The 11,579-nt window shown below is 52.0% G+C and overlaps 1 long non-coding RNA gene and 1 other non-coding gene across 3 annotated transcripts; both read right to left on the bottom strand.

Annotated features, from left to right (window-relative positions):
- Positions 1-2,525: 2,525 nt before the first annotated feature.
- LOC135422343 (uncharacterized) lies at positions 2,526-4,306 on the bottom strand. Of its 2 annotated transcripts, none has more exons than XR_010434440.1 (3): positions 4,127-4,306; positions 3,420-3,742; positions 2,526-2,835 (listed from the first exon to the last, which is right to left on the bottom strand). It is a non-coding gene; the product is annotated as an uncharacterized LOC135422343 (long non-coding RNA). The 2 variants fall into 2 exon arrangements; XR_010434441.1 differs by lacking the exon at positions 4,127-4,306 and adding an exon at positions 3,849-4,073.
- Positions 2,993-3,195, bottom strand: LOC135422837 (small nucleolar RNA SNORA74). Its single transcript, XR_010434605.1, has one exon. It is a non-coding gene; the product is annotated as a small nucleolar RNA SNORA74 (small nucleolar RNA).
- Positions 4,307-11,579: the final 7,273 nt, after the last annotated feature.

Below are 11,579 nucleotides of genomic sequence, written 5' to 3'. Positions count from 1 at the left end.
GCCCCTCTGCCCCCTCAGCTGAGACCCCCCTGCAGAGCTGCTCCAGCCCTGGGGAACAGCACAGGGAGGACATGGAGCTGCTGGAGAGAGTCCAGAGGAGGCACCAAGATGATCAGAGGGATGGAGCAGCTCTGCTGGGAGGAAAGGCTGGGAGAGTTGGGATTGTTCAGCCTGCAGAAGGGAAGCTTTGGGGTGACCTAATTGTAGCCTTCCAGTGCCTGAAGGAACCAAGAGGAAGGATGGAGAGAGACTATTTCCAAGGGCCTGGAGGGACAGGACAAGAGAGAATGGCTTCAAACTGCCAGAGGGCAGGGCTAGATAGGATATTGGGAAGAAATTCTTGGCTGTGAGGGTGGGGAGGCCCTGGCACAGATTGCCCAGAGAAGCTGTGGCTGCCCCTGGATCCCTGGAAGTGTCCAAGGCCAGGTTGGATGGAGCCTGGAGCAACCTGGGCTAGTGGAAGGTGTCCCTGCCCATGGCTGGGGGTGGGACTGGATGATCTTCACAGTCCCTTCCAACCCAACCATTCTGTGATGGGGGAAAAGCAGGACTCTGAGAGCTGCAGGTGCTCAGCAGAGCTCTGGTAGTGCGGGAGGCATTCACTGAGCTGAGCTCTGCAGCCCTTCCCAGCTCCTCTGATGGGATACTCACCACTGCCAACACTTTCTCCATCCTTTCCTCCTGCCTTTTTGTACAGCACAACCAGGCCTACAAGTCCTACCTTCAGCCAAGATGAATATCATAGAGCTTTATTGCAGAGATTTTTTTTTTTAGGAAATAAGCCTGTCAGCATGTATTTGTTCTATAAAACACTTGGCTTTATGTGGCTGACAGAGCCCATATTCCCCACTTTTTGCCACTTTTGGAATCACCAGGTCCAGCAGCAGAGCCCCCTGGCACAGTGAGTGTTCCCTGGCTGTCAGCAGGCAGGCACCTTGTCCTGGGGCACCCATCTGGGATAGGGGGAGATCGCTGGGCAAAATGTGAACCCATGGGAAATTACAGGCAGGATTTGTTCCCACAGGAACAGTGAAATTCATGGATGTCATAGGTTTCAACTAAGAAAAAGCTTTTTTCCCAATAATCTTGAGTATTTTAACAATTATTTCCATGCGCAGTATAAAACCTGTGTATTAAGATCGGGATATTGAGATGGCAGAAAGGCTCATGGGTAAACAGGGATATTTAAAAATTAGGAAAGCCCTGAAAAAAAAAAATCTGCACTGCAATTCATTTTTCCAAACAGCACAGAAGCACCTATTTGATATAAACCAGCAGTACCTGGGGAACCAGCCTGATGTGGTTCATCAACAGCCTCAGCCTACTAGCTTCATCCTCAACAACCTGAATTCCCTGAGGCTGTTCATGCTTGTCCTAGTTAGGACAGCTGAGATCAGTTCATCATGGTATGGGTGTAACCCAAAACTGTGTATTCTATAGCCTTCCATGCCATTTCCCAGAAACTGTTGTGAATAGGCTATTTGCACCCTCTGCCCATAGAGCCTGACTCCTCAGGCTATAAACTAGGTGTTAAGAGGCCTGCGAGATAGGAGGATGCTCTTGTCCTCACACCCTTTGTGGAACTCCCCGCCCTGAGGGAAGTACTGAACATTCCTGCCTGAACTGGAGGATATATAATCTTGGAGTCTTGGAACATTTTTTAACCACTCTGTGGGATCCAGAGAAAGACTGCAGCTCATCGCTCTCAACCAGACTTAGACCACCCTCAACTGGACTGCAATCACCCCTTTTGACCAGACTGCAGCAGCTCTCCCACCAGCAGGTTCTTCCCCTCTCCCTTTACTTTGGACTCAAGTGGGGCCCAAGGAACACCACTTTGTTCATGCCCCAGGGTACTGGATTATACATTTGGGTTTTGTGGGTTAAGACCAATTGTTTGTTTGTATGATTGTACTTACTGTATTATTTTAGTAAATTGTTATTCTGATTTATAATCTCTCCTTTGAGTTGAGTTAATTTCCCCTGCTGGTTAACTCTTAAACCAGCACAGTGCTCCTGAAGCAGCATATTGTCCCACAGCAGCCTGTGTCCCTGCTTCCAATTTTACTGGGCTATATAGACAGCACTGCAGCCACAGGAGCATCTACAGCAGGGTAACTGATGTGACCAAAGACTACCGAACTATTTCTTAAAAACTAAGTTTTAGCCTAAAACACTTCAAAAGTCTGGATTATTTCACAAATACAGACTGTATGGAATCCAAATGGAAATGAGATCCAATCTCTCATCTCCATTTTAGAGGGAGCAATACACTCCTTTGTTCTGACTTTTGCATTTAAACACCATTTTTGCCTGAATCCCTGATGACAATCTTGCCCTCCTCACCAGTTTCCATGGATTTTACATATTCATCAGCCTTTTCCAGATGTTTTTTGCGGGCTTCACCTCCCCCAAGCCCAGGGAAGGGAGTAGGTGCTGCACTGTGGCCTCTCCAGTCTCCAATAGACAATATTTCAATGTGACTTTCAAAGCCTTATAAGATATTGAAAAGCAAACTGAGCAAGTTTAAAGACAAATAAGTTTAATTGAGGTCACATAAAATATATTTTAAACAAGCAGTGAGAAGGGATTAACAATTAAAGAACTGTACAGATAATTCTTGTTATACCCTGCCCCAAACTACCTCTGATGTTTGAAATTCCTACATCCAGATCCTGAAAATAAATAATTTTCTTATAGCCCCGTTTCAATTGTGGGCTTCCAAGTTTCCATCTTCCCAATCCTTTCCAAACAGGGATTTTCAGAGCAGCACCAACAGCTTTTTTCTTTTCTTCTGGCCACTCCTGCTGCTCCAGCAAGCCCCAGGACACTTGCCTGTAAATAAAAAAACAGCAAAGACAGTTAATAGGAGGATCCCTAAAGACCTCAAACTCAACCTTTACACTGAGCAGTTGAGTAGCTGACCTTTATTTTTATATAAAAGATGTACAATAAACAAAGTGTCTGCAATAGATTTTTCAGTTTTCTGTGTGTTGTCTGCATCCAATCTAGGCTCTAACTCCACAAGCAGGAGTTACTCCACTCTCAGGCATGCAGAGCACTGCCAAAACCCAGCACCACCGAGCACCAGGACGGCACCGGCGGTGCCAGGAGGACTCGGCAGCACCTTTCTCTCCCAGCAGCATAACACTGGCACAGGCACCGAGCAGCCACAGGCAGCTGACTACCACTGGGAGAAACAACTCAAAACTGAGGGTTTAAAGGACTAAAGGAAGTGGAGGCACAAAGTACAACCCTCTGGTGATACCTCCTCTCATCAGGGTTTCCTCCAGCAAGTGGAATAATGTAGGTTAGGTAAACCTATTGCTGGATAAACCAGGTTATTCTTTCCACCCTCAGGACCTGAGGCTGGTACAGGACCTCGATTACAACCAGAAGAGGACGTTTAGTTTACTAACAACAGAACGGAGTGTTTGCCCATCTCCCCTCGTTGGCTCACGGTCACAACCTCATCCACGCTGCCTGAGATGCTCCCGCGATCTCCCTGTGTCTCATGCACCGGTTATCCCTTTACATCTCCTCTCCACAGGCACCGGTGTTCTCCTGGAGGGGCCTCACGCGGCTGTTCCCCCTCAGCACAACTCGTGGGAGGCGGCTCGTGCGGACCCGTCACCCGAGGTTTGTTCCCTTCGAGGTTTGTTCCCTTCGCACGGTTCTCGGCCACCCTGAGCTCCGGGTGCGACCCCCTCACACGTGCCCCAGCCTCCCATCAGGTGATGCCCTAAAGAGAGCACAGGAGAAACGCCGCTAAAAATATTCAGTTAAATCTGTATGCACAGTTTAACACTTGGGCCCTGCCGTATGGGAGGGATAAAAAGATATCCAACCATAATCACGAGGAGCTAGTGCCGGACGGCACAGCGGACAGAACACCCCCTGTGCCGGGGGACCCGCGGGCCCAGCGCCTTCCGGCCGGTAGAAACGAGTAAATAAAAAAAAAAAATACGAATATTTCAGGTGGCGGTCTGCGTTCCCGGAGCTCCGGGGCGCGGTGAGGAACCGCCGGGTCTGCAGTCCCGGTGCCGGTGCCTTCCCTCCCCCGCTCCTCTCCCCTCACGGCGGCCGCGGCGAGCCCGGCGCCTTCCCCTCCCCTCACTGCTGTTACCTCATGGCGGCCCCTCATGGCGGCGGCCGAGGGACGCCCGGCCCGGCCCAGGGCCGTTCCCTCCCCTCACGGCCGCGGGTCTCTCCCGTTCCCCCACGCGGCGGCGGGCGCAGAGAAAGGCCGGGCCTCGCCGCGCGGCCGAGGTGGTTCCGCAGGCGCCGCCCCGCTCGCCTCAGCCGCTCCCCCGGGGCGGGACCGCCCGGCAGGCGGTAGAAAGACCCTCGGTAATGGCAGGCACAGGAAGATACGGGCTGGTTTAATGATCAGCTCGTCCCACCCCGTGCCAGGGTGGGGACACCTTCCACTAGCCCAGGTTGCTCCAACGTGGCCTTGGAAACTCCCAGGGATCCAGGGGCAGCCACAGCTTCTCTGGGCAACCTGTGCCAGGGCCTCCCCACCCTCACAGGGAACAGCTTCTTCCCCGTATCGAATCTAAACCTGCTCTGGCAGTGGGAAGCCATTCCCCTTGTCCTGTCCCTCCATCCCTTGTCCCCAGTCCCTCTCCAGCTCTCCTGGAGCCCCTTTAGGCCCTGCAAGGGGCTCTCAGGTCTCCCTGGAGCCTTCTCTTCTCCCGGGGAACCCGCCCAGCTCTCCCAGCCTGGCTCCAGAGCAGAGGGGCTCCAGCCCTCGAAGCATCTCCGTGGCTTCCTCTGGACCCTCTCCAGTAGCTCCACGTCCTTGTGCTGCTGGATCCCAGAGCTGGAGGCAGCTCTGCAGGGGGGTCTCACAAGGGCAGAGCAGAGGGGCAGAATCCCCCCTGACCTGCTGCCCACTCCTCTTTGGATGCAGCCCAGCACACGGGGGGTTTCTGGGCTGCGAGTGCACACTGCTGGCTCATGTGCAGCTTTCCATCCACGAGAACCCCCAAGCCCTTCCCTGCAGGGCTGCTCTCAATGGATTCTTCTTCCCATCTGTACTCGTGCGTGGGATTGCCCAGCCCCAGGTGCAGTACTTCAGAGGGCTGAATCTGCTGAAAGAGAGGACAAGGCAGAGACGAGGCCGTGCCCACCAATGCGGGTGTTGAGCATGAGCGTGTGGCTCATGGTGCACAGACACCTGCAGTGTGTCACCAGCGCAGTGCCTGGCTGTGACAGACACCGAGGGCATCAAAGTGCTTCTCACCAGAGCCCACCTAATGTCCAAACTTGCTTGGCTGTCGGGCTGGAGGTGACCACCACAGTACAGGCAGCAGCAGTGACCACAGCAAATGGGTCCAGCTGATGCTACACATCCACAGAAGTTTTCTTCCAGAGATTTCCTAAATTTTCTCCTTCCCAAAGTGTTACTCTTTCTTTTGCTCTGGGGACTGAGGGTGTGGCACAAATGTTGAGCCAAAGTCTGATCAGTATGGGAGGATCATGTATTGACCCTGCAGTGCCACAGCTGGAGGTGAGCAGAGACGTGGAGCAGTTTGGAGCTGAGAGAGCAGTGAATCAGCACTCTTGCTGCCACCAGAGCTCCAGACATCGGTTACACCAGGGCATGTCCCACACCAGGCTCGTGGCACACGTCCTTTGGAAGCATTATAGCTAGTGCAAGTCCCTTGAGTGGATGCACTGTGCCAGAAGACAGTGGTTTTGTCCTGATTTAACCCATCCTGCTAATTTATGGGAGCAAAATCACTCAGATGTGATCCTTCCTTTGTTCTGTAGCTAAGCATTCACTCAACAGGGGTTACCCAGCTTCTGGAGCCTGTTGAGTTGCTTTGAACACAAGCTGCAGGACTGTGCTGGGATGCAGGCTGCTCAGGGGAGGCTGTGTCCAGACTGGAGGAGTTCTCCGAGCACTGGCTGTGCCTTTGTTTTGAGGTAACTCATATCTCTAATCTGCCTTGGAACAAAGTTTCTCAGTCCCTTTAGTCCCCACCACAATGCTTGCAGGAGAAAAGGAGGATCTGTTTAGCTTCCACCAAGCCAAGATGAACAATAGGCCAAGCAGGTGCAAGCCTTTGTTTGAGCCACCCTAACAATGTGCTCCAAGGCCAGCAACCAGAGGGAAAGCTGTGCACACACAGGGAAATCTATGCTGGGAAGTGAGAGGCTGGTCCTGGCATCAGGAGTCACTGAGTTCTGGTATTTGGCATTCAGGAAGCTTTTGAAGTATCTCCCTGATCCTACTGAAAATGTCTTATTAAAAGAGACAAAGCATATTAATTTGGGACCCATGCTGTGCTAATGAGTTTCACAGCTTCCAAACCAGAGCTGTGGCTTAAGGTCTTGGCAGAGTCATCACCCATCCCTGTCTGTGGGCACGTGCCCCCAGGCACAGGCAGAGACACCTCCAGGAACAAGATCCTGAAGTGCTCTGAGTCTGCTCTCACCTGTCCCCCCACCAGACAGCTTTTCATCTGCTGAATTGGGCATAGCTGGGAAACGAGGCCCTCCCCACGTTCACCACTGACAGGGAAAGCACCGAGCTCCTTGCCCTGCTCAGCACCCAGCTCTCTCCCCACGCACAGCCATGTCCTGGGTGCTTCCTGGGATGAGGCAGGATCAGGCTGTGCCAGGGAGGAACCCCCCACATGGCATGGCCTGTGTGAGCACCCCCACATCCAGGCAGAATAGCTGCCTGCCTCGGGCTGAAAACAGACCAAGAGAAGCATTGGAAGAACACAGAGCTGGAGTGGATGATTGCCCGAGGCCAGAGACAGCTCCAGCTGAGGATCATCCCCCAGCTCTGGGAGCCTAAGCACAGGAGGAGCGAGGGGAGGGATCCCAGCCTTTCCAGGAAGGCCTTCAAATGTCTCACTGGAGCACAGAGCCCAGCGAAAAACTTCCTTTGAATGGGTCCCAAGTGAGAGATGTCATGGTTACACTGCTGTGCCTGGGCATGGACACAGGGAGCACTGACACGGGGGTCCAGCAGAGTCCAGGGAAGGTGTAGCTCATCTCTCTCCCAGTAAGGCTTGGCAGCACTACAACTCATTTTCTGCTTGTTTCAGGGCAGGGTTTTTTGCTGCTGGAAGCTGCTTCTGAGCTGGCACTTCTCCCCCATGTGCCTGAAGTGGGACAGGGCGAGCAGAGAACCAGCTCCCTGGCCCTCTGGTTCCCATTAGCTGGCACTGGAGTTCAGTTTTCCCGGCTCCACAGCTCCTGTGTTTCCCACACTGGTTCTCCATGCCCCTATGTGTTCACCTCAGCGTTGAGGATGTGGATATTCACAGCAGAGGTGATCCTGCTGAACTCTCCAGCTTCAATCTGGGAAGAAAAGTACTTTTACTGCTTGGATATGGCATTTTGAACAAGAATTCCTTCCCCTGCAGCTCATGACACAGGTGGGACTCTGTCCCTCCATGCTGAGAAGGAAAATTAGCCCTCAGCACACAAGGAGAGATACAGGTCAGATTATTCAGCCTGGAAGAAAGTGCTTTTATAGCCAGATAATTCAGCTAGAGAGAGAAATGTTAATGGGAGGAATCATTTGCACTCTCTCCAAGCAAGAGTAGGGAGTTTTCAATTGGAGACAAATTTTCTCTTAGCTCCTGGCTTGTTGAACTGGGGTGCTCTGGGCTGTCTATCCATCCAAACCACATCCATACATCACATCCAGGGTGGACATGAAGCAGTTAGAGCGAGTCCAGAGGAAGACATCAAGATAATTAGAGGCATGGAGCAGCTCTGCTGGGAGGAAAGGCTGAGAGAATTGGGATTGTTCAGCCTGCAGAAGAGAAGGCTCCAGTGTGACCTAATTGTGGCCTTCCAGTGCCTGAAGGAGCTGACAGAAAAGATGGAGAGAGACTATTGACAGGGGCCTGGAGTGACAGGACAGGGGGAATGGCTTCAAACTGATAGAGAGTAGGTTTAGTTTGGATATTGGGAAGAAGTCTTTGCCTGTGAGGGTGGTGAGGCCCTGGCACAGGTTGCCCAGAGAAGTTGTGGTTACCCCTGGATCCCTGGGAGTGTCCAAGGCCAGGTTGGACGGGGCTTGGAGCAATCTGGACTAGTGGAAGGTGTGGGGGTGGGATTGGATGAGCTTTAAGGTCCCTTCCAACCCATTCTGTGCTTCTCTGACTCTGTGATTCTATGATTCAATGATCTCCTCTGACTCCTCAGAAGGGTCCCTGGCATTTCCACTTCCCCACTGCCATCACAAGATGGCATTCCAGGCCTAAAAGCTGAGCCTGCTCAGCTGATGCTTGGAGGTCTTTTCCAGACCCCGAGGTGTCCAACGCCAGGGGAAGCTGTGGATTTAACCCTGCCTGCTGAGCTCCTCTGCCAGCTCTCAGCCCCGATATTGCCTTTTAATCACATCCCTTAATGTCAAGGCTGCACTTTAAGCACCTGGAATGAAACACTGCAACCGTTAGTGCTGTAACCTCTGAGCCACCTGATTGCACTGAGTGAAGCCAGTCGTAGTTGTGACAGTTAATGGCACGCAGAGCACTTTAATCTTGGCCTGCGGCACCTCTGGCTCTTGCAGGGTCTCCTCTGCCCCGAGGAGACTCTGCTAATCAGACCAAGCCAGGAAGTAGTTTAAGACATGGCCAAATGAAGCCAAGGGCAAACCATGAGCAAAATGTGTCTGACTCATTTTGTTGCAAAGCACTGTCAAAGGTAGAACTGCCTTTTGTTTGCCTGAGAACGATTTGAGAGAGCAATGATAAGCCTTTCAATAATTTATACCTTTAAAATAACAACAAGAACAACAACAAAAAAAGAGAAATCACTTGTCTTAGATATGATTTTTAAAAAATAAAGCCTATTTTGAGTTAGATGCATAAAGCCCTAGTGTGGTGTGTATCACCTCTGTGTACCCCCTGCTACTTCTGCCCTCGTGGGGACACAGCTTGTCCTGAGCCACCTGCCCACCCAGGGCAGGACCCACAGCCAAGAGCCGTGGATCAGTGTGGCCACATTGGTGAGGGACTTCAGGATCACCTGACACCCACAAAACTATGGGACAGGAGCCCCATTTAGGCTCAGCCCTGGAGCTTCCCTCATCCCATGGCAGATGCTGCAGGAGCACCTTGGCTCGTGGGCATACCCCTGGGTTCCTGGACGGGCCCTCACACACAGTGTAGCTGTGTCTCTTGCTGTATTTTCCAGCTGAACTTTGGATCCGTGCTATAGCTGTGCCTCCAGCCCTTGGCTCCTCTCTGGGCTCTGGACTGGGGTCATTGCAAGCTGTACCTGGGATGGTGACCCTGTAACCAGCCCTGGCCATAACCCTGTAACCCTGGCTGTGCTCAGAGCTGGTGGGACTCTGCCGAATGATGGGACATCTCTGCTGAGCTCATTTTCTCTTCCCTTCCCAAATGTTCCCTTCCCTTCCCAAACCTTCCCTTCCCTTCCCCTTTCCCTTGCTGGGCCCAGCAGACAGTAAGTACCAGACCTGTTCCCTGTACCTCTGTACATCACCTTCTCCTCCATGGCCCTCCCCAGGTGCCAGGGAGGGAGCTGTCCTGCTCTTTGGTGGCTGTATCAGATGAAGGCACAGGGCTGGGATAACGTGAGGCTCACTGCTCCCACGTGTGAGTGGGTGTTCCAGGCTTCGTCCACTGGTTGCTCCCCACAAGAAGAACCCATGATCCAACCATTTTCTCTGGCCAAGGGCCTGCAGCCTCTCACCAGGGCTTAGTATTTGCCTGTCTTGATGGATTGGTGGCTGTGCTGTGTGCTGGGTGACAGCTCTGCCTGGCACAGCTCCCGGGGGGTGGCAGCGGGGCAGGATCTGTTCCTGAGCTGTCTGGGAGGCTGTGCTGGACGTGTCCCTCTGGGCAGCTCAGGGGAAGGCTGGTTGGGCTGTTCCCTTCTCTGTGGAGCTGGAGAGCAACCTCGCTTGTTCTGGAGGGAAGAACAGTCAGAAAAGGTTATACAAACCCATATCAGCCTGCTGGAGGGCTGGAGGCACCGGCACCCAGAGCATGTCCTGGGACTCTGCCTGCTGGGACCCTGCCTGCAGCCCCTCTACCACTTCCCTCCCTCCAGGCCCACGTGGGTCTCCTCTCTCCCCCAGAGCCTTGGTCTTTTTGTTGTTCAAAATGTGCTCAGGCAGCACAAGAGGCCTGTGCACTTCCCTCTGCTCTGGGCTGAAACTGCTGCAGAGCAATTTCTTTTTCCATTAGGTCTCTGGCAAAACCCTGGAGCTCTGCTCCCTTCCCCTTTCATCCCTGCTCTCCTCCTGCTGAGCTCCTCCCTGGCCTGGTCTCCTTCCCTGGTGTCCCTTTCCCCTTCCTGCTCCTATTTAACCTCCATTTTTTTGCTCCTCTCCCTCCTTCAGTGCTCCCATCCAGAAGACAGATCATAACCCACGAGCTCTGTTACTCAGTGCCTGTCATCCAACAGATCTTAAGCCAGTTTCTCACTGTGATAAATGTGATCTCCTCCTATAGAGAGGATCCCCCAGGTCACAAGTCACCGCTGGGGTCTGTGGCAGTCCCACAGCATCAACCCCAAAAGTACAGGGGGTGTAGCAGCTGCCTTGCCCCGAGCATGGGCACCACAACCTGCTCCTCTCCCCACTGTGGGCTCCCTTTAGGAATTCAGATCCACAGCAAGTCCCACCAAACACACCTGTGTCCTTCCAGTGGCCCACCAGGTCCCCTGGCAGCAAGGAAAACTGTGGGACAAGTGACCAGGGACAGGGTTAAGCCTGTGGAGCAGAGCTGGAGGGGCCTGGCACGGCCAACCTGAGCTGTGCTGGAGCTCTGATGGCTCTAAATTGTAGTGATGGTAAAACCCACTTACTCTGAGCTGTTTTGCTGGTGCTGGTTTAAACCTGTGAGGTTTCATAAAGCCTGACTCGAGTCCCGGGGGATTTTAGGCAGTGAATTTTAGGGTGGTGTGAGCACAGCCCACATGTCCTGGGGATGGATGCTGGGGAGAGGTGGGTGGGCACATCAAGAAAAGCACCAGCCCAGCACTTTAGAGCAGAGCTAATGGGGAACAGCTTATTCCATTTACAAAAAAAAAAAAAAAAAAAGGGAAAAAATAATCGTTCTTAATTAGGACAGAAACCCCGAGATAGACTTTTTTTAAAGAAAAAACCTAAAAATATCATTTTTGCTTTGATTTGAAAACTATTTTGGCTCTTCAGACTGTAAGATAAAACACATTGGAATTGACGATGCATTTCACAGCAAAAATACAACCCTTTTCATCTTGAAAATGCTGAAATGGGTTGTTACGAAATTTTCAACGTTTACCCCCTTTTCAAAAAACAAAATTTTTAATTTAGCTGAAATGGTTTCTTTTTCCCCTCCTTAAAGGAAAATCTTGATTACATTTTTTTTCCCAACAGCTTTAATTGGAATTAACAATTACAGCTGATTCTTGGCTGGGTGATAAACAGCTGGACTGTGCAGCCCTCTCTGCTCTGGGACTTCCAAACAAGCCCCAGCACTGGCAGTTTAGCCCTCTGCAACATTCTAGGCTTGTCTAGTCACTGGAATTTATTTTTCTTTCCTTTTTTTCCCCACTCTTTCTCCTCTGAGGGTTAGTTTTTACCAGTGCAG

Source organism: Pseudopipra pipra, chromosome 15 (genome assembly GCF_036250125.1).
Source record: "Pseudopipra pipra isolate bDixPip1 chromosome 15, bDixPip1.hap1, whole genome shotgun sequence".
NCBI lineage: Eukaryota > Metazoa > Chordata > Aves > Passeriformes > Pipridae > Pseudopipra > Pseudopipra pipra.
This window is presented reverse-complemented; position numbering and strand designations above follow the sequence as displayed.